The sequence below is a fragment of the Sphaerodactylus townsendi genome, linkage group LG01 (assembly GCF_021028975.2).
Source record: "Sphaerodactylus townsendi isolate TG3544 linkage group LG01, MPM_Stown_v2.3, whole genome shotgun sequence".
Taxonomy (NCBI): Eukaryota; Metazoa; Chordata; class Lepidosauria; order Squamata; family Sphaerodactylidae; genus Sphaerodactylus; species Sphaerodactylus townsendi.
In genome coordinates this window covers 26968719-26996622 of record NC_059425.1, presented here as the reverse complement: position 1 = coordinate 26996622, position 27904 = coordinate 26968719, and the positions used below count along the sequence as shown (strand labels likewise).

General features: G+C 46.6%; 1 protein-coding gene across 1 annotated transcript in view; it reads right to left on the bottom strand.

Annotated features, from left to right (window-relative positions):
* The window catches only part of CAPN1 (calpain 1), a 57810-nt gene extending 39766 nt beyond the window's left edge, over nucleotides 1-18044 (bottom strand). Inside the window, exon 1 of the mRNA XM_048515297.1 lies at nucleotides 17677-18044. The gene's annotated coding sequence lies outside the window, so the exon portion shown is untranslated. The remainder of the gene's footprint in view (nucleotides 1-17676) is intronic.
* Between the last annotated feature and the right edge of the window lie 9860 nt (nucleotides 18045-27904).

Here is a 27904-nt window from a genome sequence, read left to right as displayed (position 1 = left end):
CTCAGTGCTTACTAGTTATCCTGGGGGCTTTGCCTCAGTGACCTGAGATGGAGGCAAGTTAATTTCTTATTACTCAAGAGGACAAGTTGTGGCAGGAACATTTTGCCTCCATAAGGAAGCTGCCATTTATTTTTTTCTAGTGCAAGCATTTAAATGTCTTGGGCCTCCTCTGAAAAAGAGGTCAGCTGAAATTAAACCCTGGCTCCGCTTTAACATCCATGATAACAGCTGGTATTCCCCCCACCCCCACCCCGACTCGCTTCAGTGTGCAAGCAACAAAGGGAATTTGAAAAAAATATTTTTAAAAGGATTTATGTGTGCCCGTTACAAGCTCACAAGATGTCCTTCATGGAAAAGGCTCTAACATAACTTACATAGGTTGCCATCTGGCATGTATCTGGCAAAGAGCAGGATCCACCATGGACTTACAGCAAAAGTGAGGTGGGGGAGGAGAACAGGAAAGGCCTAAGAGCAGTGGTTCTCAACCTTCCTAATGCCATAACCCTTAATACAGTTCCTCATGTTGTGGTGACCCCCAACCATAAAATTGGTATATATAAAAAACAAAAAGACCGTTTTTCGACGGTCTTAGGCAACCCCTGTGAAAGGGTCGTTCGACCCCCAAAGGGATTGCAACCCACAGGTTGAGAACCACTGCCTAAGTGGAATTGCTTGAAAGGCCTACCTGAGTCCCATCCCAGATGTTTTTCCTCCTGACTGAAAGACTTGGATGAGCTGGTGAGATTAGAAAGGACTTGGGGACTCTCCAAACTCACCCAAAGTTATTCATCCTGATTATGAGGAACGGTAATATGATTCAACAAATAAGGAAACAATTTTTTTTAAAAAACCAGTTAGTCTGCTATTTTCCTGCACTAAAAAAACCCTAACCAGAAAGGGGGGGGAGGGGAGAGGCTCGTACGCCAGTGGAAAGCCAGCCAGTTGGCAGTCCTGAATGGAACGTAAGCGCTACAGCTTTTTAATTTATTTTGTTGCCTTAGACAGTTTTTCACTTGCATTGTTTTCCAGTTCAGTAATCCTAGCTCTAACTCATTTTTTTTGTGTTTATTGGAGGTCTTTGTGGTCTAACTGAATTGCTTTTCATGTTTTGTAATTCACTCTGAGTCTGGGAGAGGCAGATTACACACGACATTAATCATAATCAAAATAACGCATGTGTTCTTAATGGATTTACTATTTTTGCTATTGTCACTGTAACATCCCCCGTATTACCTCTCAGTTTTGCCAGAAACTCTTATATTCCTTCAGAGAAGCAGGACCTGGGCTTCATTCAGACACAATGCCAGTTACACAGACAAGCTGGATAAATGCTTTCAGTGAGAAGAACATCTTCTCACACACAGAATGTTCCAACATCAGTCCCCAGCATCACAAGCGAAAAAGGACCAGGTAGAACCAGATTAGAGTAGCAGACTAATCTGGAGAACTGGGTTTGATTCCCCACTCCTCCACATGAAGCCTGCTGGATGACCTTGGGCCAGTCACAGTTCTCTCAGAACTCTCTCAGCACCACCTGCCTCACAAGGGGCCAGTTCTACTGAGTGCCAGTTATGCCAATAAAGGCTTAGGTATTTGTATGTATACAATAAAATCTTTTTTCTATATTTTGCACCTTTTGATTTTTATTCCCACCCCCCACCCCACCCCACCCCCCAAATGCACACTTTTGGTACATACTAGAAGTGGAACATTACCCAGGTAGACCCAGATCAAAAGCTTTCCCCTAAGACTGTCATCTAGCATGCAGACCCACACAGGCCAGTCCAAACAGAACCCCCCTCCTCATGTAAACTGAAATTCATTTTCAGCCAGCCTGGACAGAATATTTCAAGTTGCTCATACATAGACTAGCAGATTCACTGTAGCAAAAGTTTTCATGGTTAGAGTTCCCTTCATCAGCTGCAACTTTTGGCTCACAAAAGCTTACATTACAATCTAATAATTGTGTCTAGGAATCGCAAGACTCCCTATGTTTGGCTTGCGCTGCACCAGAGAGTTCCTCCCCTCTGGAATCTGCACATATATATGAACATAAATTCTCACATGAGTCAGCCTTGCAAGATGCCAGCATGCATTAAAAGAACACCTCTGGGGGGCAGAATCAGGGATCTTTGTATTCTTGTCAGCTGGCTCAATAAAAACGCGGTGAGAAAACAGTCTTACATGCAGACTTGGTAGGTCCCCTGAGAAACCAGCCCCCACTCCCGAAAACAGCTGCCGAGCATTAAAGGCACAAGACCAGATCAGCAAGGTCTCATTTTCTGTGCTAGGTTTTTGTTTTACGATTGTCATTCTTTAGCGAAGGATAGCAGAATTCCAGATGAGCTCTCTTGAACCTAAAAATTTGATTCCCACACACAAATATCCTGAACCAAGGAGAATTTCAGATTTTTCAGATTTCTTGTCCTGTGTGCATACATAATTTTTTAATTTAAATTCTGCAGTTGGAATTAAAACTGCTGAAATGTCAGGTACCAAAACTAGCAAATGTAAAATTCCACACATCAGAGAATCTGAAAACCTGTGCTAAAACTTTGCATTAGAAACTGAACACGGTCTGCAAAATATTTGTAATGATTGCCTGGAGATAATTTTCTATTAGTTAGACAGTTAGATTTGAGTCCAGCAGCACCTTAGAGACCAGCAAGATTTTCAGGGTATAAATCAAAGCTCCTTTTGTCAATTTCAGATTATTATGTTTTCTTGTAAATTGCTCAGATGTTTCTGTGACCAAAAACAGGCTATTGGTTCTGGTGGGTTTTCTGGGCTGTGTGGCCATGGTCTGGTGGATCTTGTTCCTAACGTTTCACCTGCATCTGTGGCTGGCATCTTCAGAGGTGTATCACAGAGGGAAGTCTAGAGCACACCTGCTCTTAACCACTATGCCAGTGCTGCTCCTGAAGGGTAGGTGATTGTAAACTGCTTTGAGACTCTTTAAGGTACAGAAAAGCAGGGTGTGAAAGGTGAATCATCCTTCTTCCTCCTCTTATTCAGTTACAGTCTACGTCTACTACCAGCTGCTAGGGTGAAGCAAATGGTAAGAGCCTACAAGTCTGGTTTTTTAAACTTCCACAGTCCATTTGGAGAGTTGGTCTCAAAAGGAGAATACTGAATGAGACACATGGTCTGATACAAGAAGGTTGTTCTAACACTTCTGCCATAACACAAGGTTAGAAAGTTACAAGTTATTTTGCAAGCCACAAATTGGGTGGAGGAAATGCTAATTGGTGAGCTCATAAACCTGTGTTGCCATGGTGGCTTCCTTCCCATCCCCCTTCCATTTGCCTTAATTTCAGGACAAGTCTTTCAAGTAACAGCAGGCAGCCAGATAACCCCGAGGAGTGAGTCACCAGTGACTGCAGTTTTCTCTTCAACCTGCTTATTCACCTAAACAACTATGCCCTAGCTGCCAGTGGATGGGTTTAGACCTGCAAAACTGTTTTATCAGAAAGGCTCAGATCCACTCTGGGTGTAAAGGTTTCAATGGTGTTGATGGTAAGGGCAGCCGCCTAACCTTGAGTACATTCCACAGCCCGGGCGATGGGCCAGCTTCATCGGCGGAGACTTTATCTCTGCGCGGGAGATGAGGTCTCCGTTCCCATGGGAAGCAGGGAGGGGGATGGGATGAATAGAGTTATAACCTGTGCTTCTGGCGGGAAGTGTCATTCCTGCCACTGCGTGTACTTGAGCTTTCTAAGATGTCTGAATAAACGGTCTTTTTTCACCAAAGAGCCTTTTATTTCTGCTTCTATGGAATTCCTTACATTGTGGCAGGAATCCTTAATTCATCTATATCCCTAGTGCAGTGGACCTCTGGTGTCTCGGCATGGAGAGGTTGAATATTACTGCGGAAGGTGCGGTAGCCCCCAAAGAGGGCTCCGACCTTTCCCTTCTGGATCTGGAGGAACCGGCGGGAGAACGGGCCTCGCTGGTGACTCTTTCCCGTCCTCGTATCAGCACGAGTCTTCCTTTACTCCGTTGGAACGAGGGACGTGACGACGACCATGGGGACTTACATGAGTCGTTTGGGGCGCCAGTTCATGGATCGAAGCCTGTGGATCGGATCTCTACCCGCTTTCGTATGGATTACAAACCTCAGATGCAACCTGTCATGGAGGAGACGGGCCTGACCACCTTTCATGCGGCAACCCAGGAGTCCATTGAACGATTCCTGGACTCGTATTTTGGTGATGCTCCCAAAGAACCACCGTGGCACAGCACTGGGGCCCGTCCGAAGAACACTGGGACTAAACCCGGGATTGGGAGGGTGTCCGTATCGCCTTCCGATCGACCCCCCCCTGATCCCGGTCAGCGGCTGCACCCCAGGGAGCCACCGGTGGCTACGGTGTCTCCGATGTCTCGCTTCCAGACGACGAAGAGTCCGAAGAAAGCCTGCACTCCCAGCCGGATCTGTTCCTCTCCCATCAAAAGAGAACTGGGATGAGGAAGTGGGCCGACTGCGAGATGCCCAAGAAGCATGGACCCGTGAACGCCAGCTATGGGAGGAGGAACGGGCACAGTTGCAGCAAGAGCGAAAACCTGCAGAGGGACCGGGAACAGCAACGCGAAAGAAGTCCAACTCGAAGTTGGACCGCGGCCAAAGATGCGCTTCCACGACATTAATATGCGCAGAACCTGTCAGTCCATGATAAGGTCCTGGAACACTCCAGACTGGATTTACAGCGGCAACGCTAAAGCGTTCAGGCCTTGGCGCGACGCAAAGTGAGCTTACTGCAGCTATTAAACGTGGGACGAACTGGCTAAATTGAACGAAAGCAGCCCTGCATGCGCATCTTCAGGATGCATTGACCCGCTAAGGAGAGAGAGCTGGCTCGCGTTGGAGAGGGAACTGAGGAGGCAGCAGACCAGGAAGCCCCAAGTTGGAGTCTATGCTGTTACTGATACTGCCGGCGCCAGAGGGGCAACGTGGCTGGGTCCTGCCACCCAAACGCCAGCGGCACCGGTATTGATATCGCCCGATTCCGGCCCCTGTGCAACCGCTGCCCGCCTAACCTGCTCAACCTGCGGTAACCGGCCGCCTGCCGGCGCCAAGAGCCGTGGAAAGGGGTTACTATAGGCCCCCGATACCTGCCCGCTTTGATGGGACCGCCTAAGCTTCCCTACTTCATTTTGCAACTCGATGCCCACATGGAGGACTATGATGATTTATACCGGTCTGAGCCGAAAAAATACGGGACATCGGCTCAGTCCTGATGGGGCAGCAGCCGACTGGTTTGTGACCCTTTTGATTTTGCAAGATGAAGACTCTCGCGACGGTGCCCGCATGCCTCCAGGCCTTAAGAGCGCGCTTCCAAGATCCGGGCGCCGAAAATGAGGCTATCCGCACCATCAAAACTATCCAGCAGGGCAACCGTCCGCTTGCAGAATTTGCCCGTGAATTTTCAGTCGCGGCGGCTGCTCGACTCCCTCCTGAGTGGCCTGAACGCATGAAATGCTTAATACTTCTCAGATGCTGTTGACGGCAAGCTGCGTGAAACGGTGTTTTTAATTCGGTTCCTCGTGACTGTTGCTGATTGGATCCAGTTAGATCCCAGGTGGCGCCTCTCGCTTTGAATACGCTGCGTGCCGGAGGCCGCCCACGCCAAGCCTGCCACTGCGGCCCACCAAGGCAAGCCCAGCCGCCCCCACCGAGACCACCTCCTGAGCGCCGTCGCCGACTGGGATTGTGCCTTTACTGGCGGAGGACCAGGTCATCTAGCCGCCAACTGTCCGAAGAAACAAAACCAACCGCTTCCAGCCACGCCAGCACTCCCATCTGCCAAGCCACCACGCGAAGTCGGGGCCGCCTCGACGGGCTCTTCTAAGGCGGTCATCGGCGCACTCTAGAGGAGGGGAAGCAGCTGTTTGCCTTTCTTCAGCCCCCATGGATATGGGTCCGACTCCTGACGCGGTGAGTGAAGGCAGCGCTTCCATTACTGGCCAAGCGTGTCGGGCCAACCCCGCTAAACATACTCGCATTATAGCCTCGGCCCTAGTTGATTCTGGCGGCTCTCATGGCTTACCGCCCCCCCAGGTGGCACAGGAGCACGGTCCGGACCAAATTCCCCCGGCTAAGCCCACACCATTCACCCAAATGGACGGCAGCCCTCTCGGAACGGAAGGACCGCCCAGTTCAAAACACAACCGTTCTCCTCCGCTATACCGACCATTGGGAGAAAATTAGTTTTATTTTGGCGCCAGTGGCCAAACACTCCATAGTTTTGGGCATGCCATGGTTATTGTTACATGAACCAAAGTTCATTTGGAAAGAACGGATCTTAGAATTCACTGACCCTCCCTGCGGTGAACACATGAATTGGGGGAAAAACTCAACTTCTCCTGACACACACCCCTCCCTGGCTTCATCAACGATTGCTCCCGATTCTATTGGCATCCCACCGGCGTACCAAGATCTAACCAGAGTTTTTCAGGAGCAAGAATGCGATCAGTTGCCACCCCATAGAGACACTGACTGCAAAATCGCTATACAGCCAGGGGCGAACTGCCCAAAGGTAGAATCTACCGATGAGTCCTAATGAGGAGAAGGAACTTCGTGCCTTCTTGGACAAGAACCTCGCCAGCGGGTTCATATGTATGGCTACCAAACACACATATGCTGCTCCCGTTTTGTTTGTAAAAAAGAAAGATGGGTCTTTACGGCTTTGCACAGATTATCGAGGTCTCAATGCAGTCTCCTGTCCAATAAATATCCTTTGCCTTTGATCAAGGACCTTTTAGATGCACTGGGCAAAGGGCGCATCTTTACTAAATTAGACTTGAGAGAAGCTTACTACAGGGTCAGAATTGCTGAAGGCTATGAACACTTGATCTGCGCTTTTAACACAAAGTTTGACAGTTTGAATACTTAATAATGCCATTCGGTTAAGGGCCCCCGGGGCTTTTATGGGCCCTCATCAACGAAGTTCTCCATGATTTATTGTACAAGGGAGTTGTGGTATACTTAGATGACGCTTTTAATTTATTCACAAACCATAGAAGAGCATGAAGCATTGGTTCGGGAAGTATTGAAACGCTTTGCTCAACAACTCTCTCTTTGCCAAACTCTCCAAATGCTGTTTCCACCAGACCTCCATTGACTATTTGGGTTACCGGATCTCGCCCGAGGGCTTCAAAATGGATCCTGCTAAAATTGACGCCGTCCTCCAATGGCCTGCCCCCACCAACCGCAAAGAACTCCAATCTTTTCTGGGTTTTGCTAATTTCTATCGTGACTTTATACCCCAATTCGCTGAGCTGACTTCTCCTCTCACAGACCTCTTACGCACTAAGGGTAAAGATCCACTGTCCGCCAAGCCCGGGGCTCCCCTTTCCTGGTCTGAAGAATGTCAAACAGCCTTTCAGCTCTTAAAGTCTGCTTTTACCACCTAACCTATCCTAAAGCACCCTGACCCAGATCTCCCGTTTGTGGTTCACATGGATGCCTCGGACAAAGCGCATGGGGCAGCCCTGTTGCAGAAAAATAAAGATGGTAGGCTGGTTCCGTGTGCTTATTTATCAAAGAAATTCTCCGGGTGCTGAACTCAACTGGACTGTGGGGATAAAGAGACTGCAGCCATCAAAGTAGCACTTCCACTTGGCGCCACTGGCTGGAGGGGCTAAACACCCTTTCAGGTTTGGTCGGATCACAAAAAACCTGGCCGCCCTTTCCACCCCTCAAGATGTCCGCAAAACAACTCCGTTGGGCCGATTTCTTTTCTCGCTTTCACAGTCCATTTTTTCCCCGGGAAAACCAATAAACTGGCTGACGCCGGCTCTCGCCAGCCTACCCGAGGGGTGGAGCTGCCTTAACGAGACATTCCACGCGACTGTTCTCTCTCCCCTCCCAGTTAGGACTGGTTGTCACCCGATCTCAAACGCCCACTCCTCCTTCACCGCCCATTCCTAGTCTCTGTCTCTCCTTTCCCGCGGGAACTTGAGGAGGCGGGCTGCACGAGCCTCCAGCGGAGGAAAGTGACTCCCAATTGCGCTTGGAGAATGGAGTTTGGCGGAGGGGGAGTGTTGGTACGTGCCTCCCCCCCTCCGCAAGCAGGTTCTTGAAGCTCGCCACGATGCCCGCTCGGCTGGACATTTTGGCTTTCTGAAAACTCTGCATTTGGCCCGCCGTCAGTTCTGGTGGCGCGCAATGCGCAAGGACATTGAGGCGATATATTAAAGGCTGCTCTGTTTGTGCAGAAGCCAAAACCATTCGAAAGCCCCATGGGCTGTTGAAACCTCTCCGTGGCCTCCCGCCCTTGGGAAGTCATCTCCATGGATTTTATTACAGATTTGCCCGAAAGTCATGGCAACACGGTCTTGTGGGTGGTGGTGGACTTATTTTCTAAACAAGCCCATTTTATTCCATGTGCTTCCATCCCCTCCGCTCCTAAGTTAGCATGGCTGTTCATTCAACATGTTTACCGTCTACACTCCGCTTAAGGTGGTCTCCGACCGCCCCCAATTCATTTCAAAGTTCTGGAAGGCGCTTTTGGGGTTGTTGGGGCCGCCTTCGGCGTCGCCGGCCCTACCACGCTCAAAGTGACGGTGAGTCGGAGAGAACGAACAGAACCCTAGAGCAGTATTTACGTTGTTACACCAACTACCACCAAGACAATTGGTGCGAGCTCATTCCGTTTGCGGAGTACGCCTATAACAATGCGGCTCATAGCAGTACAAAGAAAACCCCTTTGAAATTGTGTCTGGTCGCTCGTTCTCGCCGTTGCCGCGAACTACCTCGCGACAGCTTTGGATCCTCCAGAGTTTCAACAATGGATTTCATCCCTAGCCGAGGGATGGAAATCGGTCCAGACCGCTTTACAACAGGCTAAGGACTCCCAAAAGCTGCAGCGGATAAGCACCGCTCGGATTTTCCTCTCGCGTGTGGGCCCTTGGGTGTATTTGTCTACCAAAAATCTCAGAGACGTGCATAAATTTTCCAAACTAGGCAAAAGATTCGTGGGACCTTTTCAGATTACTAAAGTGATTAATGATGTCACTGCCCGATTGGATTTGCCTAACTCTCTTAGTAACATTCATCCTGTCTTCCATTCCAGTTTACTCAAGGAGGCTCCCGCTTCTGATGCCTGGCACGACCCGCCGGAGAGACCCCACCGACTATTATTGATGGCCACAAGCACTACGAAATTGACGCCATCCTGGACTCTCGCTTTAATCGCAAACGCTTGCAATATTTAGTCTCTTGGGTGGGATATTCCTCTGGGTATAATCAATGGTTTTATTCTGAAAATATTGACGCCCCACCCTTATTTCTGCTTTCCACCGCGCCTTTCCGCATAAACCTGGGGGGGAGGGGTCTTCTTTAAGGGAGGCAGAGTGTAAAGGTTTCAATGGTGTTGATGGTAAGGGCAGCCGCCTAACCTTGAGTACATTCCACAGCCCGGGCGATGGGCCAGCTTCATCGGCGGAGACTTTATCTCTGCGCGGGAGATGAGGTCTCCGTTCCCATGGGAAGCAGGGAGGGGGATGGGATGAATAGAGTTATAACCTGTGCTTCTGGCGGGAAGTGTCATTCCTGCCACTGCGTGTACTTGAGCTTTCTAAGATGTCTGAATAAACGGTCTTTTTTCACCAAAGAGCCTTTTATTTCTGCTTCTATGGAATTCCTTACACTGGGCAGGTTGCTTTCCTTTGGAGAAGAGGCTGTTGAGGATGAAAAGAGGAGGGAGAATCCTTGCTTGTGGTCTGTGCAGCTGTGCAACATAAACGCTTGCAACATATTAAACCCACAGGCTGTTTTGGGCTGCGGGGAAGCCGGGGGGGGGGGGAGTCTTCCCCAATTAGATAAATGTCTCTTTTTCTGTGAGCAAAAATGAGGAAGAAAGAGAAAAGGAAACACCACCCCCACAGGTTGCTGGTAAGAAAGCTTTGCAGTCTGACGATTCAAAAAAAGTGACACAATCCCTCTTTCTCTACCTACACATCCCACGGCAAAGTCAAAGCAGAATAATGAGTCCCATGTAATTAACAAAGCACATGCAGGGACATGCTGGCATTCCTGACTCTTTGGCTAAGGGTCGCAAGCTATTGGCTTCTTAAGTCCAATATTTCTCTATAAAGGAGAAAAAGAAGAAAAAGGAGAAGAGGAGTAGGAGGAGTTTGGGATTATACCTCACCTTTCTCTCCTGTTAGGAGACTCAAGGTGGCTTACAAGCTCCTTTCCCTTCCTCTCCCCACAACAGACACCTTGTGAGGTAGGTGGGGCTGAGAGAGTTCCAAAGAAGTGTGACTAGCCCAAAGTCACCCAGTAGGAATGTAGGAGTGTGGAAACACATCTGGTTCACCAGATAAGCCTCTGCCACTCAGATGGAGGAGTGGGGAATCAAACCTGGTTCTCCAGATTAGAATCCACCTGTTCTTAACTACTACACCATGCTGGTGGGGCAGACATACACGCCAATGCGGGCCTCCGCCGTTCCCATAAGCCATTCGCCGCCGCCCTCCCATCTGGTTTGGGCCCTAAGTCTTCTTCATGTGGAAGGGAAAGGACTAACTACACAGAACAGACCTGCAAACAGTTTCCCAAAAACTGCTATTAACCCACCTGCTCACAATGTTACTATCAAATTGTAGCACTTTGATGGTCTGACAGAAAAAGCTGGCTCCATTCCAATGTACAAGAGTCTCCCTACTGGGTTACCTGGAGACTGTTCCTGCTCAACACAGGTAGCTAAGAGAGTGGTTATTTACAATGCAAGCCCCAAATCTTCCCCGGTCCTCACCTCTGCATTTAAATTCTGCCATAGATATGCAGCTAAAAGGGATAGAAACTTGTTCTTTGTTAAAACAAAAGACAGAGAGGCAAACATATACAAACCTAAGAGAAGCACTATGCATCTGGCCAAATGCCCATCTAAATCAGCCTTTTCCTGCCTCCACATGGACTGTGAGAGTTCCAAGAGAACTGTGATGGGCCAAGGTCACCTACCAGGATTCATGCGGGGGAGTGGGAAATCAAACTCAGTTCTCTAGATTAGAGTCTTCTGCTCTTTACCTCTACACGAATGGCTCTTTACCTCTACCTCTTTCATTAGATCCATGGTACAAAGTAATTGAAGACCAATACTGGTTGCCAGCTTGTAATCAAGATAAAAGCCTTAGTTATTACAGACACACCATCATGAATTTGTGTAATGCTTTTTAAAAAGGCACTGAAATCGTCACATCTTTGATTCCAGAGCTTATGTTTTTTTAATTATTATTTGTCCTGAAACTAATGCCAGCCAATTTCACTGGGTGACCCTGAGTTCTGGAGTCACAAGAAAATTCCTTCCACACATTCTCCTTCCATACCATGTATCATTTTACCTTCACCTTCTCTTTTCCTTTCTCATCTCTTTAATTGTCTTAATTTTCCCTCCAGGGTGATAGTTTTTGGGATTACAGATATGCAGATTATACACAACTCTATCAAAACATCTAAGCAACCAGGTTCAAAAGTCAACTGTAATTTTCAGGGTGGATTTGATTTAAATCATGATCACAATTAAATTTAAACCATGATCACAATTTAAATCACTAGTCACTATAATTAGGTTTAAATAGGTTTAAACTAGGGTTTCTACATAGACTCATTCTTAATGCTGTAATCTTAATACTTACAAACAGATGATGTTTCATTTTTAGAATAATAACTTTTCATATTAGTTTTACAGTTAAATCAAAACATTACATCAAAAGGTACTGATTTAGTTACACTATTAGAAATACACAGATAATGAATTGACATTACTGAACCCCCTCCCCCCGGGGGAAGGGGGAAAGCGGTCTATAAACCCAATAAATAAATACTGCCCCCCTGCATAATGTCAGTACTTTACTTGCACAACTGTAACTTTGTCATGCAGAGTTACATTCATTATGCAAATGTGCCTCTTTGCCGAGGTCTAGGTTTCCTGGCTTGTAGGGCTTAAGCAACTAGTACAAATGTCATGTCTGTTTTTCTTGGAGCAGCAGTGGCGTAGTGGTTAAGAGCAGGTGTACTCTAATCTGGAGAACCGGGTTTGATTCCCCACTCTGCCACTTGAGCTGTGGAAGCTTATCTGGGGAAGAGGATTAGCCTATGCACTCCAGCACATGCTAGCTGGGTGACCTTGGGCTAGTCACAGCTTTTCAGAGCTCTCTCAGTCCCACCAACCTCACAGGGTGTTTGTTGGGGGAGAGGGGGGAGGGAAAGGAGATTGCAAGCCCCTTTGAATCTCCTTACAGGAGAGAAAGGGGGGGGGTAGAAATCCAAACTCTTCTCTTGTTCTTCTTTTGAACCTGAGCGGGAGGAGACATCTGGATTTCATCTCCGGCCCTGGTTTCCTCAGGGAAGCTGAAATAGTCATGAAGACATTCTCAAAACTCCTTCCTTTCTGACAAACCAAAACTCCTTTCTCTCGGCTGGCTGATGATGAGGCTGACCCCATATGCCAAAATACTGCATCCATCCTTATAGTCTATAGTAGTTGATTTAGAAAACTTACTGCCTCTGGTGCTGTGCTTGTAATCTTGGAAATCCCCGTTTCCTAATGCATTCTTAATTTAGTAGGGAATTGCAGGGGAGGTTCCACTTTTGCAACCTCCCTTTTTAGGTGCACAGGAGAGTTTCCTGGTGGATAGAGCCCAGTCTTTGCTCTGTCTCTCATTCCACTGCCCTTGACGATGCGGAAAATCTGCTGTCAACAGGTAGTTGCAACACCTTGCCTAGTAGTAGGGCCATTGCTACTGCACTCAAATCCATTTGCTATATTTTCTCACAGTTTGTGAGAAAATATAGCAAATGGATTTGAGTGCAGCAGCAACTTAAGAGACCAACACCATTTTTGGGGTATGAACGTTCAAGAATCAATGTTGCCTTCGTCAGATACGAAGTTGTAAGTAGTTTGCCTAACTAGCCTAAGGTGGGTAAGGCTTGTCTGCAGAACCGTTGGATAAGTTTTTGTAAATATATTTTGTAAATATATTTTTGTAAATATATTTCCCCCTCTTTCGCACAAAATGGTGCGACCGCACTTGGAGTACAGTTGTGCAAGTAAAGTACTGACATTATGCAGGGGGGCAGTATTTGTTTATTGGGTTTATAGACCGCTTTCCCCCTTCCCCCGGGGGGAGGGGGCTCAGTAATGTCAAATCTATAACAAAGAAGTAATGGAACAGTGATAAACTAAGGAGATGTAGATGTACATCAAGGAATTTTTAAAAGCTTTTATAGTGGAAGATATTTTGTGGACAGTCCCTTTGACACCAGAGAGAGAATGATTTAAACAAGGAATCCCTGCGAGCCATGTCTCTCCCCTCAAGTTCATACTTGACTCCTGACAGTTTATAGTTAAATAATCGCTAGAGGATCCACCAGTATTTTATTGCTGTTTCCTGGCATGCGCAAAACAGGTTTGATTAGTACGAGTCGCCTAATAAATGTATCAGGCAATAGATTTAAAACAAACAAAGGAAGGAAATGACTCAATACACAATTATGGAATTCACTGCTGCAAGATAGCTTTTTTTTTCCTTTTCAGGATAGTTCTGTCAATCGACCAAGAAAGCTAAATATAATCTGCAGGTTCAGAAACAGTTTACCTGCAGATAAGAGATACAGGGCACACGTATATAAAAAACCAAAAAGACTATTCCCTTTGTACTCCACCTGCAGTCTTCCCAGAGGCATCTAGCTGGTGGCTGCTAGAAACAGAATGTTGGACCAGAAGCTGTGAGCCAGCAAAGCAAACCATTGTCCCATAAATTCTGGAGCATAGTATAGCTAATTTAAACCTCCTGGGGATAAATGGCTGGGTAGAGCAGGGGTAGGGAACCTGCGGCTCGAGAGCCGCATGCGGCTCTTCTGCCCTTGCACTGTGGCTCCACAAGCCGAGCCGCTGGCCCCATCCTTGCCTGCCCTGCAGGCAGTAGGGTGGGTGCACCAACTGCCCGTGGCCGGCTGGGCCGCGCTGTGGGCTTCCCCTCTCGCCTGCCCCGTTGGAGCGGGGTGGGCGCTTTTCCGGCAGCCAGCAAGGCCGAGCCGCTGGCCCCATCCTTGCCCGCCCTGCAGGCAGCAGGGCGGACGCATCCATGCACTTCTCAGAATGAGCGAAGTAAAAGGTAAAAAACCCCCAATATATACAGTATTATCTTTATTTTAAATGTCAAAAATTATTTGCGGCTCCAAGTGTTTTCTTTTCCCATGGAAAACGGGTCCAAATGGCTCTTTGAGTGTTAAAGGTTCCCTTCCCCTGGGTTAGAGTATCCTTTTTCAAAGGCAGCCTCCCCGCCTTCTTTTTCTTACTGCAAATGAATATGGGATAGATGTGATTTTGCTTCTAAGCCTGAGGCCAAAGTAAAGAGGAAGTTTAAACCCCTTCCTCCTTGGCAGATAACACAGTAGGAATGTCCTCTTACTGCTCAAGGCAGCGTAGAAGTAATTATTAACCTCTGCTGTTTGAAAATAAAGGTTCAGGTATTCAGAATCTATAAGCCATCCATCACGCCTTCATATACTAGCAAGGCAAGCACTGTTTGGCTTCCAAAACAAGGAAGCCTGTTTGGCTTCCAAAACAGAGAGGAACACAGTAATGGCAAAGTACAGCAAGCTAAGCACTATGGCTTAAATGCGGATGGTTCGTGTTCAGAACTTGGCTAAGTAAAGCAAGTCACAGGTAAGTTATCTTTCAACTGAGTTTACCTCGCAAATAGTGCTCGCAAAAAAACTAGTAAACACTGTATCAGTTCTCCTTCCCACCCCAAAGCATATGCAAAATGTACAGAAATGTCTCCATCTGTGAGAAACATATGGGAAGAGTGATTTTCTCCCCTGCAAATGGGATTAAGACACAGCTCTACAGACATTATCTCCAAACAGATTATGAGGATATTAACAGGGCGATCTTCTGCAGAATGACTCCCATCCAAGCCCACTGAAATTAACAGACTGGATTACTCTTGCATAAGATTACACTGTAAATCTTGTTAATTCTCATACCCTAAATTGTAACTATACCAAGACATGAGAGGATTTTGAAACTAAGCATCCCCTTCAAACCCCTTCATATCCTGGCATGCAGCCAATCCTTACCCATTGCTATGGGTAAGTCTGCGTAACTGGTGGTATTCTCCTCCCAAGTCAAATACAGCCCACCATCCATATATGGTAGTCTGCTAAGAGTTCAATTAATTTTCTGCTGCCTACCTGGGGCTTCAAAAATAGAGAAAGGGTGTGATGCACCTTGCAGGTATCTGGTGAACTTGGCAGGCCAGGTTTCACTGATCTGGTTTAGATATTCAGATGAAACAATGTACTAAGATTAAAGGAATCAACCAACGGTCATGTCTGCATGGGGATCTCTGTTGGTGTAACTTTGAGCAGGGTTGGTTTCTGTGAGACACTGACAAAATTGTACCTTCCCAACACGGTCAGATTAAAGGCCCCAAGCACTGAAAAGATTATGGTACCCCAGCATGTTATTGTGGCATGCTGACTGTTGTGGCATGCTGAGAGCCAGCGTGGTGTAGTGGTTAAGAGAAAGTGGATTCTAATCTGGAGAACTGGGCTTGATTCCCCACTCCTCCACCTGAGTGGCAGAGGCTTATTTGGTGAACCAGATGTATTTCCACACTCCTGGGTGACCTTGGACCAGTCATAGTTCTCTCAGAACTCTGTCAGCCTCACCTACCTCACAAAGTGTCTGTTGTGGGGGGAGGAAGGGAAAGGAGTTTGTAAGCCACCTTTAATCTCCTTACAGGACAGGAAGGTGGGATATCAATCCAAACTCTTCTTCTTGAGTGAGCAATTGAGCGCCGCTTGCCTGCTTCACTCATAAGTGACATTATGCTCGACAAATACTGTTGTACTGAACATGTTCTAAAGTGAGCTGAGGTTGCTCTGGCTCTGTGGACCATGTGGCAATTTCACATTCCAATTTATGTTGTATTCCCAAGATTAAAATATATGATTAACCTTTTCAATACTGTAATTGTATTAATATAATTTCATTTACTGTGGGGCCCTCTTTTTATGGGCCTTGGTTCAGCTGCAACATTGCACCAAGGTCCACTGTAAATGTGGTACTGAAAAAAACTCTGCTCTCTTTACTTGAAGCCTTACGCACATGCTCATTTTGCTTAATGGTTAATTCAGGGCTGCTTCCCAACATTCATCAAGTCTGAGGAACCTCACAGTTTGGAGTAGTGGTTAGAGTGCTAGACTAGGATATGTGAGACCCACGTTCAAATCCTAATTCTTCTACCATGGAAGCTTGCAAGGTATCCTAATCTACCCTACAGGATTGTTGCTAGAGGATAAAATAGAGAAGGGAAGGCTGAGGTTCTTGGAGAAAGGACAGGCCAAAATATCCTAAATAAATAATTCGTAAATAAAAAGCAGCCCAAAGGGACCAAAAGTAAAATGAATGGAGCAGTTTGCAACTATTTTGCTAGTGTCAAGATATAACAAAGCATCTGTTTCAACCCTTGGTACATCTTTGCAACATATTCAGAATTCTTGAATTAACTAGTTGTAATTAAATCTGCAGAAATTGTGAACTAATTGAAGCAAATGTAATTGTGTAGATTTTAATCTATGAAACCAGGCAACCTCCCTGGTCTTAGTCCAACGTTCTAACCACCATAAGTACACTGGCTCTTGCGTGAGCAGCTCCCTGAGTTATGTTCACTATATGGAAAACTGGGTAAGTGGGTGGTTACTTTCATTTTCTCTTCTCTCTTTTGATTTTGTGGGGCCCTTCGTAATAATAGCCACTTGGATTTTGTAATCTAGAAGGAGTCAGAACTAAGCATTCAAGTGACAGTTCCCTCTGCATAAGTTTGGGCCGTAAATCCCATAAAACCAGTGCAGCAGGAATTGAACAAATTACAGGGGAAAAAAGTAACAGGCATCCTCCCTCGAGGAGAAAGACGGTGGCAACCCTCTGCAAGTTAAAAGCAGCATTCAAGAACCACAGAGGAAAAAAATATTAGAAACAGCTCAAGGGTTTTCTACATGCCATTACTTCCAAAACATTTGCAACAAAAGAAATTTGGTCATTCTTCCTTCAGAGCAAATATCCATGTTTGCCAACATTACTTTCCCAACTCAGTCACACTGTAACGCAATTTGCACTTAGTTGTAACAAACTGGCAGAGTAATTTCAAATAATTACAGGGTCCTGTCTCTGTTGCCTCCTAATCCCGTCTATATTCGGCTGGTTGTAGTGCCTCAGGGTCAGGAAAGTGACGCTCTGTCCATGCTCAGATACCTTTTTCACGATTATGCATGCACGGCCAGAGACTGAGAGGCCTTTGGAAAAGAGGTTATGGGTCTGAGCCTTAACTCTGGTTGACTCCTCAGGGGGGAAAAAAAACTTCCAGAAGGGATCAAACTCTTGCTCCTCACTTTCCACAAACTAAATCCTGGCCCTCAGAATTCCGTATTCCTTCCCGCAATTACATCAGGTGTCCTGGAGGCAGCGGAGAGGGGCTGATTCGCCTGCTCTAGGAGCCTCCGTGCCCAAACCGTGTTGTGTAACAAGCGGGCTCGCGAAAGTGGAACTCCCTTCCCTTCTGCGCGCCCCCTTCCCCGCCTGCTCCTCCCCGGCAGCTGCGACCAGCACTCCCAAGAAGCCTGCCGAGGAATCTCAGCTCCTTCATTTCTTCCACCCGCTTTACCTGTGTCTAGATCGGTGCCTCGGCACGGAAGAAACACCGGGGCAATCTTCGAGGGAGACGCAAAGCGAGCGAGGGAAGAGACCAGACAGGCGGAAAGCGGTTCACCCCCCGTTCGCTGCTGCTGCTGCCCGATTGCAGAGCAGACAGCGACTCCTCCCTTGCAGACTCCTCCTTCGCCTCTCATGCTGGGCGTTTGCCAGCCTGGGGGGTTGGGGGGTTGCAAAGAGCAGCAGGGCCCAGCGAAGACGGGGTGGCTTCCTCCGGGCAAAGAAGCAGCACCAGAGGTAGTAGGAGCACGTTCCGGATTTGCAAAAGCCAGCAGCAAAAGAATGGAAATCTGCGCTGGAAGCTTTGGTGTGCGCCCGGGCGTCCCCGCGCTCTCTCCCTGCAGTTCCTGCGCACTGCAACAGCGGCAGTCTACTAGGGCCGGATACCAAAGGGCGCTCGGCGCTCGCCAGGGCGGCCGACGGCTTCCCCAGCCGTCTTCCCTTCAGTGCCTTGATATTGGAGAAACAGCAGACAGGGATCATGCCGTGAAGAGCCATCTGCTGCTCCGATCTCTACCCAAAAGTCTCGGCTAACGTTATTATAGAAGAGGAAGAATTTGGATTTATACCCCACCTTTCTCTCCTGTAAAGGAGACTCAAGGTGGCTTACAAGCCCCTTTCCCTTCCCCTCCCCACAACAGACACCTTGTGAGGTAGGTGGGGCTGAGAGAGTTCTGTGAGAATCGTGACTAGCCCAAGGTAATTCAGCAGGCATGTAGGAGTGCGGAAACACATCTGGTTCACCAGATAAGCCTCTGCCACTCAGGAGGTAGGGGAGGATCAAACCTGGTTCTCCAGATTAGAATCCACCTGCTTTTAACCACTACAGCAGGCTGTTTTTTTAAATAAACTAGGCCCCGTTTGGTTAATATTTTGCAGTCTCACCTCTATGTATGTTTGGAGAGGTAATCCAGCGGACTTTCTCCAAACTATATGCCTTTTCCAAAAACATATAGAAGTGCCAACTCTTGGGATTTTGGGGTGGAGTCTGAGGGGGGGGGCTTGTGAAGGAAGAGGGACCTCATCCATACAGCGCACCCCCAAGCTGCTGCTTTTCCCATGGGAACTGATAAACGGGAGCTTTTCATGCGTCACCTGGAGGTTGGCAACCAGACTTAAGGCTCCAAAGTCTATCACAGAGCTATTTTCAAGACTGGTAGCAAGGGTCTTAAGACGTCGGGGACTTGTTCAGCTTAATAACCTTTTAACTAGACAGATGCGTGTTGTGCCTGGGCAGTTGCTGTCACGGACAGTGGCCCCTTCCACACTTTGCAGCTGGATTTTACTGTGCAGAATAGCAAAATCCACTTTCAAACAATTGTGAAAGTGGATTGAAAGTGCATTACTCTGCATGTGCAGAAGGGGTCAGAGTTTCACCCTATTAAATAAAGGGAGCTAGGTCCAGCTAGCCCAGCACTGGCTAGCAACTATTCTCCATGATCGTAGCCAGAGGAAGGTCTGTCTCTCAGCCCTGCTACGCAAGATCCTTTTAGCTGAAGATGCTGAGGATTTCATAACAGACTTACACACGCAAGGGTGGCACTAGGCCCTAATACGTATGTACCCTGCCCCCGTGCTGCCTTATGCCATGCTCATTCAGTGGTCCCTGCTAATCTGTAGCCTTTTAGACTCAAAGTCTTCCTGCAACAGGAGACCCATTTTTAATTTAAATGCAATATCTGTCTTTTGTTTTTGTCTTCGGGGGACACATGAAAAGGAAGAACTAAGCTCCTCTACCTTGAATATATATAGGTATATAGTTCAGTTCTTAAGTGTGGGGCACATGCTTTCTATCTTCCCATAACCGTATGAAATAGTAACCCAGGTCAGCCCAAGACATTTATGTGTTCAAGGTTGAAACATTCCTTCGGCCCCCAATTCACAGTGGGAATTTCCAACTAGGAAGTTTTCAATACTATTAAACGTTTTGTTCCACTTTTCCCTGACAAGCACGCCTAAAGTGACTTACAACAGACAATACGCTGTGCCCCCAGAATACATGAGAATTCAAACACAGTATGAACCTTATCTTGATAAAAGAGCCCTTGTGCAATTAACCGCAACAGAGCTTGCACAGGACAGCCTCCTAGTGCAGTGATTGCAAACCTTTTTGAGACCGAGTGCCCAAATTGCGACCCAAAACCCACTTATTTATCACAAAGTGCCAACACAGCAATTTAACCTGAATACTGAGGTTTTAGTTTAGAAAAAACGGTTGGCTCCGAGGCACGCGTTACTCAGGACTAAGCTTGGTGAAGCAACTGTTCAACGCTTCAAATGGGTGAATCACGACCCTAGGAGGGTTTATTCAGAAGCAAGCCCCATTGCCAGCAACCGAGCTTACTCCCAGGTAAAGGATCATGCCCAGGCCAGCCTAGATGTGTGTGTGTGTGTGATTTTCCGCCCCCCCACATGACGAACTCTGTGCATGCGTGCCCACAGAAAGAACTCTGAGTGCCACCTCTGGCACCCGTGCCATAGGTTCGCCACTGCTGTCCTAGTGGCTTGGATCCTGTAGATCAGATTTGCCCATCAATCCCTTCTAGTTCCCCATAATAGCAGCCAAAATCCATTACCTCACAGTAGGCCTCATAGAGGAGGGGCTGTGGCTTAGCATGCAGAAGGTCACAGATTTAGTCTCTGGCAACCCCAGCTAGAACAGTCAGTTCAGGGGCTTCCAACAAGATGCCTGTGAACATGTGCAAACACCCTTCCTGGTATCTATCAAGTGTTTGCAGAAAGCGGGCAGGAGTACGTGGGGCTCTTGACCACAAGGTTTCTGATAGGCCATTGGAAATTTGACTGTGCAGATTAAAAAACTTTTTTTTGTTTTTGTAGCAGCAACCACCACAGCACAAGGATCTTCACTATGTGACAAAAAGTAAAAGGCAACATCTTGTGGCTTGCTACACCTCCTGCAGCAGCCATTTTGTGCTGCGCTCATCACATTATGTGAGAACTCCAAAGGCACCCACAGGCTCAACAAGATTGGGGATCCCTTGGTTGGAGGGCTACCATTCTTTGGAAGCTCCAACTTGTCCAGAATGCATCAGTGAGGGTCCTCATGGGATCCACATACAACCTGTGCTCCACCAGCTGCACTGGCTTCAGGTAGAGCACCGAATTAGATTAAAGGTTCCTGCATTGACATACAAAGCCGTAAACTTTATAGGACCAGCGTACCTGAGGGGCTGTATCTCTCGGTATATCCCCTCCAAAGATTGCTCCGCTCAACAAATTTGAATCTACTAGTGGTCCCTGTGGCCCCAAGGAAGTCCAGCTGACCTCAACCAGGGTCAGGGCTTTTTCAGCCTTGGCCCCAGCCTGGTGGAATCTCTGTCTGAGGAGATCTGGGCCCTGTGGGGCCTTATGCAGTTCTGCAGGGCCTGTTAGATGGCGTTATTCCACTGAAACCTTGTGGTAAACCCAGATCAGCTCCTGGTGGGACCAATGTGGCTCTCCCCCCACTGCTACCACAGCCACGAGGACTGGCAAGGCTTCCCCCCCAGTCCACTGACACAGCAGGAAGGAGTGTTGTCTGCACTGGCACAGATAATGCTTTGGTTCTGATCTGAACATCATGAAGGACTTTTTAGCATTTATGGTGGACTTGTAAAAAATTTAAAAACATTAAATATAAATACATTCAAAAATTCAGAAGACTTTAAGACTAATACAGTGGAACCTTGGTTTTCATTGGTAATCTGTCTGAAAAGAATCGCTGAAAACCGAAACAAATGAAAACCGAGGCAAACTTTTCCATTGGAATCAATGTAAATCCAATTAATCTGTTCTAGGCGCTCCAAAAAACATACCAAAAACACATTTTTGGTGAATAAACATAGTGTTTAATGCTGAAAACAGTAACAAACACTAAGGCCGTTTCCGCATGAAGGCGGAAATGGCCGGGTCGGCGTTTCCGCCGCCGACCCGACGACGCTGGGACCGTCCGCATGGACGGTCCTGGGAACAGCTGGGCAGCCGGCGCCACGGAGCGCCGGCACCCGGCCGACCCGGCATGTCCCCGGGCCCCCGGCGCGTCGCCGAGGCCTGGGGACACGCCCCCCTGGCCCTGCGCGCCTGCTCCAGGGCAGGGAGGCGTGTCCCCAGGCCTCGGCGACGCGCCGGAGGCCCAGGGACAAGGTAAGTGCCGGGTGGGGGAGGCGCCGTGAAGCTGCTGCCGTTCGCTCGGCAGCGGCTTCACGGCGGTGTTTCCCCAAAAAGAGCGCTGGGAAGCGCTCTGGGGAAATGCCGGCTTCAGGGCGGCGCGAGGGCGGCGTGGCTGCGTTGCAGCTGTGCCCCCCGTGCGAATGGCGGCCTGGAGACGGCGTTTTTGCCGTCTCCAGGTCACCATTTAATGCCCGTGCGGAAACGGCCTAACACTAGAACCAGCTTCAGAGCCAGTGGACCAATGTCGTACCAGAAAGCTGTTCAAAGAGGTCTGTTTCTGACACCGCTTTAAAATTTGTCTGAAATAGGGCAAGACATTTGTCATTAAACAAGTTGCAGACACGGCCTGCAACAGCTTTGTCTGGGAGATTTTTCTCCACAAACCTCTGCACTTTACTGCAAATCGATGAAAACCGAGGCAAATCGATGAAAGCCGAGACAAATTTTTCACTGAAAAAAATCGATGAAAACCGAAACTGATGAAAACCGAGGGCACTGAAAACCGAGGTTCCACTGTATACCAATGAAACCAGAGACCTTTCTTTTTGGCCTTATGGACAGATTTTTTTTAAAGGAACTGTGTTTTTATATATGACCTCAGCAGAACGAATATTACGGTATATGCACAAAAATGGAAAACCTTATCTATACCTACAATAGAATGGCTTGTGATGTTATTAGAACTGCTGGAGATGGCTAAAAGCACTTCTTTGTTTAGAGAAAAGAACTTATAGAAATTCACTGATAATTGGAAAACCTTGAGAGTCTTTTTGTGTAAAACAGAAAAAAAGAATTGATGATTTGTGGATCTGAGGAATAGAACAATAAGAAAAATTATATAAAGGGTGACATTTATTATGATTATGCCAATGAAGGCTAATGTATGTAATAATAACAGTTAAGAATTAATTTTACAATTGTAACTAGAGAGCAAGTAGTAAACTTTTAAGTTTGTTTTATATTTGGGGCAGACAAAAGCGGGACCTCTCTTTTTCCTCATTTTATGTGTATTTTGTGTTTTTCTCTTTGTTTGATCGTTGTATGTCTTTAAGGTCTTAATTAAAAAGTTACATACCAAAAAAAAAAAGAAAGTGCTGTAATTTTGAATTTGGACCAAGAACACATTCTAGATGGAATTAGCTAAAACTACATGCAAGGATTGTTGCATAGTGTTCTAATGCAGGAGAAGCCGTGCTTCTGTGCAATTCAGCAGTGTGTTTACTCCACTTGTCTATTTATAACCATATTGAAGAGGCCATAAATCTCTGGTGGTCTCTCCTTACAGGGACACAGACCTTGTAAAGAGACAATCATAGACCTCCTACCACTCAGGGACCCTTTTGTTACTGACACAGAACGCCCTAAAGCAGTGGCGTAGTGGTTAAGAGCAGGTGCATTCTAGTCTGGAGGAACTGGGTTTGATTCCCCATTTTGCCACCTGAGCTGTGGAGGTTTATCTGGGGAGCCAGATTAGTTTGTACACTCCAACATACACCAGCTGGATGACCTTGGGCTAGTCACAGCTTTTCAGAGCTCTCTCAGCCACCCACCTCACAGGGTGTTTGTTATGAGGGGGGGAGGGCAAGGAGATTGTAAGCCCCTTTGAGTCTCCTGCAGGAGAGAAAGGGGGGATATAAATCCAAACTCTTCTTCTTCTAAATTTGGAAATTAATCCACGTTTATGCTAGTTGGCACCTGGTATTTTTTTTAGTCTTGCCACTGAAATCTCCCATTAAAAATGGAGGGTGCCAAGTCCAATGAAGTGATTAATTCTGTAGGGGTGCGTTAGCGGACCCAGTAGAGCCTCAGAAAGTGCACAGGAATGCCTGCGCCATCTGTGCCCTCCTGGGTTCCCACCTACGGACATCACAAGATCCCCCTGACTCACAGGTCACCAGATGCCTGAGTCATGGGTCACAAGACCCCCAGATGTGGAATTGACCCAGACGGAGACGTTTCTTCCTGCACGTACACTGCCCTCGCAGGCCATGAATTGCACAACTTTCTCCCGCTCTCCCGCCTTCCCCAAACCCTAATAAAAGGTGCCAGGGACCACGGTACGGCAGATTAGCCAGATCCATGGATCGCGCTAGCCCGCCGCTGGCTTCTCTCCACCAGATGATATTGCTGCGTCTCGTCTCTTCATTGCGTCGCCGTACCGACTTCATAATTCCACAAAACCTTTATTGGCATAGTAAAATCATGTCAAAATCACTACATCATGATGTTCCCTGTTCCCTAAGGACTTTAGGCTGGCCTCAACTAGAGCCAATACTTTTTCAGCCCTGGATCCAGCCTGGTGGAACTCTCTGTCTATTGACACCAGGACCCTGCAGGACTTTGTTCAGTTTCACGAGGTCTGTAAGACAGATGTTCCACTGAGCTTTTGGTAGAGGCCTCCACCTCCTGTCATAGTATCAGTGCCGGCCTCCTGACCACTTACAATTGGAGCCTTGTTGTTAATATTAATAGGCTGTATCATCTATTTATAGTATCCCCCTTCTGGATACCTGTTTTGGGCTGAAGGTTATCCATGGTCATCTATGAGCTTATTTTATCTTACATTGACCTTATGTATTGTTTAAACTTGAATGTAAGTCACCTTGAGCCTGGCTGTGTCCAGGGATGGGTTAAGTATGATGATGAACATGAAGAAATCCCCTCAAAATCTTCAGTCAGAAAAGGTTTTTCTAGCAGACAATAGTTGATGATTCAGTATAAACATTATGAATTGTTCCAATAATAAGCCCATAGCCTGTTCTTCTGGACTTTTTTATTATGTCCAGCAAGTACATTTGACATTATGTAAGTCATAGTGAACAACTTCTTTTTTTTTAATATAAATACAGGCATTGCCATTTATCTTCCTTTTCAAAGATGCATAAAGTGCTTGAAAAAAACAGATCACTGGAGTAGACAGAATGAGAACATCAAATGAATTCCCACTATGTCAGCATATACATATACATATAGTCTTAGACATCCAAGATTACCCCTCCGATCGCCAATCCATGACTACTCCATCTGTTTCCTCAGCGATGGCAGGTTCCTGAAGCTCTGTCAACCAAAAGATTCAATATGAAATTATACTCTTATGAGTTCAACTAGAACATTTGGCTGAAAATACATGGGCAATCTTAATTCTGCCAAATTCAATAGTGGGGATAGAAGAGTCTGAAAAAGGCTGCTAAGCCCATAAACATTATTAAAAATTAACAACATTTTAAAGGGACAAGAAACCAAAATCTGCTGCAAGACAAGATCCCATGAACAGCACCATGCCCTCTAGTACAGTACAACGCAACACAAATGCACTGCAAAGACACTTGCTCTACATGTAAGATAATATTACTCCTTATCAATATGCTGCAGGAGGATTCCCAGTGGGAAAATTCCTTCATGAACCCAAGTGATAAGGCTAGTCAAAAACATAAAACTTTTTTTGGCGTTTTCCCAAAGGAAAGCACGTAAGACTATATTGTCCCTGGTCAATATCCTGCCCATAGTTGTTATGTGGAGGAGGGAAGAGAGGTGAAAAGAAGCAGAGGAGAAAGAAGACCCACCAAATATAGAGAGACATAAGTGAAGATACAAACAACCTTTTACCAAAGGGTAAACTCCAAGGACGAATTTACTGGGAGTGACCATCTGTAGGAAGATACAGGCTCAAAGGAGCAGGCGACTTAGAGCCAAGCTAGACATTATGGTGTCCACAGATCTGACCCATGAACACCCCCATTATAAATAATTTAGAAATGCAGCAAGGGTGCAATGTAGCAGGCCAAAGAGCTCTTATTTCCCTTCTTTCAAGTGGCAAAATGGCCACAGGGGTATTGCAGCACTTGAAAAGGCTCGCGGGGAGTGGGGGTGGGGGCAGCGAAGAGAGCGGGACGATAACAAGAAAACCTCAGCCTGCCACACTGTGGGCCCAATCATGATCAAGCCCTTGCAACATTTTTAAATCCTTTTAAAATGACAGTGCCCTCCACAAGTCAGACCTGTCAACTCCATTATGTCTAATATCAGGCTCTTAGAAAACTTACCACCTGGCAGGGATGTGCTTCTGTGGATTCCTTATTGCAGCTCAGTACAGCCCAGCAAAAATTGGGTTTCCACTTAGCAGGTTTCCCCACCCCATGGCAGCAGCCATCTTCCTTCCTTGGGCCACAGAGGCTGTTTCATTTAAAAAGAATATATCAGCAACTGAATTCAGAGGTTTGCTGATTCTGGATATGGAGGCTACTAGCAGCCATGGCTAGTATCCATTCATGGACCTTTCCTATCTCCCCTGGCACTGAATTTTACAATTTAATGACTCATTGAGTAAAGGGGCATTTCCTTCTATCTTTCCTGAACCTATTTCCCAACAATTTCATTGGGTGCCCCAAGTCAACATATTAAGGTAAAGGCAGAAAAGGCTTCCTCTATCCACTTTCTAAACGCTATGAATGATTTCACAAACCTTTATCCTGTCTCCCGTTAGTCATTCTTTTTCTAGACCAAGAAGTCACAGACTCTCCTGTCTCTCCTACAACCCCTAATTGTAGTTGTGGCCCTCATTTGTACTTTTCCCAGTTCTGCAGAGTCCTTTATGAGACGTGGCAACCAGAAATGCTCACACCAATCCAAATGAGGCTGCATTACAGCTTTATGAAAGGATATAACAATATGGGCCATTTAATTTTCAATCTCTTATGCTTTTCAGGATGGAGTTTGCCCTTTTCATTGCAGCTGCACACTAGGTTGACATTTTAATTGAGAGTTCCAGAGAGTCTTTCCCCTTACATGTCTGTAACAAAAGGGGTGGACCAGTGGTTCCCAACTTTTTCATCCCCAGACTTATTAAAAACAGCTGCTTGCATAACCCACGAAGGAAGATAATAAAATTCAAAACAGTAACATATAATTGGCATATTTATTCAAAATGCAATTAAAATTTCAGTTTAATTTATTCAACAAAATGGATGAACATGATACAGTGATCCAGCTTTTCAAAGTCTGATAATCATTTAGCAACAATCTTTGACACCACATTTAGTAACTGCTTTACAATTCAGTAAATTCTTAATGCCATGGATGGGCTTGACGAAATCATGCCAGTTTCCCAATGTCTGGTTTAAAATCACTCAGCAGGACTTTTAAATCACCATATTCACTAATCTGTTGTCAATTTCTTTGCTTGGAGAGAAGTTGGATGACTACACAGGGGCGTATTGCCACAAAGCAACAACTGGGGCAAGCCTCAGGTGCCATGTCAAGCCCCCTGCCGCCACCCTGGCAAAAACCCCCAAACCTTTTCTTCCCTCCAAGTGGCGCACCCTCCGAGTGGCACCAGCCAGCAAAACACTGGGGGCAGAGCCTTATCCCTAATGCCCAGGTTGGCGGGTTGGTGGTAGCAGCGGCAGGGGGACCAAAATGCACCCCCCCGACCCTCTCGCCTCCACAGATACACCTCTGTGGCTGCACTAAAACCACATTCCACCAAATGTCATATTGGAAATGCAACACAGAGTTTCTTAACTGCTGTCAACAGGGCTGGACAGTGATCAGAAATTTCCTTCCGTAACCAAAACAATTGGTACAATTCCTTAAACTTTGACTTCAGTTCAATGTCATTTTGTAACTCAATTAGCTTTTCCTCCACTACTCTAACTTGCTCAGTATCTGACAATGGATTTAGGACCCAAAATGGAATTTCCATTGATAGAAGATCCTCAAATCATTCAGACATCTCTTCATGCAGTATGTCCAAATGATCACAAAAAAACTTCCAGATTACTTTGTCTCCCACCTTTGTCATCTAGTTTAGACAGGCTTGGAAAGTGGAGTAGCTCGTGCTAGTCTATACTGCGTTTGAACAGAGTTAACTTTGAAATAAATGCAAAGATGACAGATTTGGCCATAAGACTAACCCAACTTCAGTGCAATTGCAAATTCATTTCACTGAGCTTTGCAAACTGATAAGTGGTGTCTTGCAATGTCAGCTCTTTGAGTTCATCATTGAGCAAAAC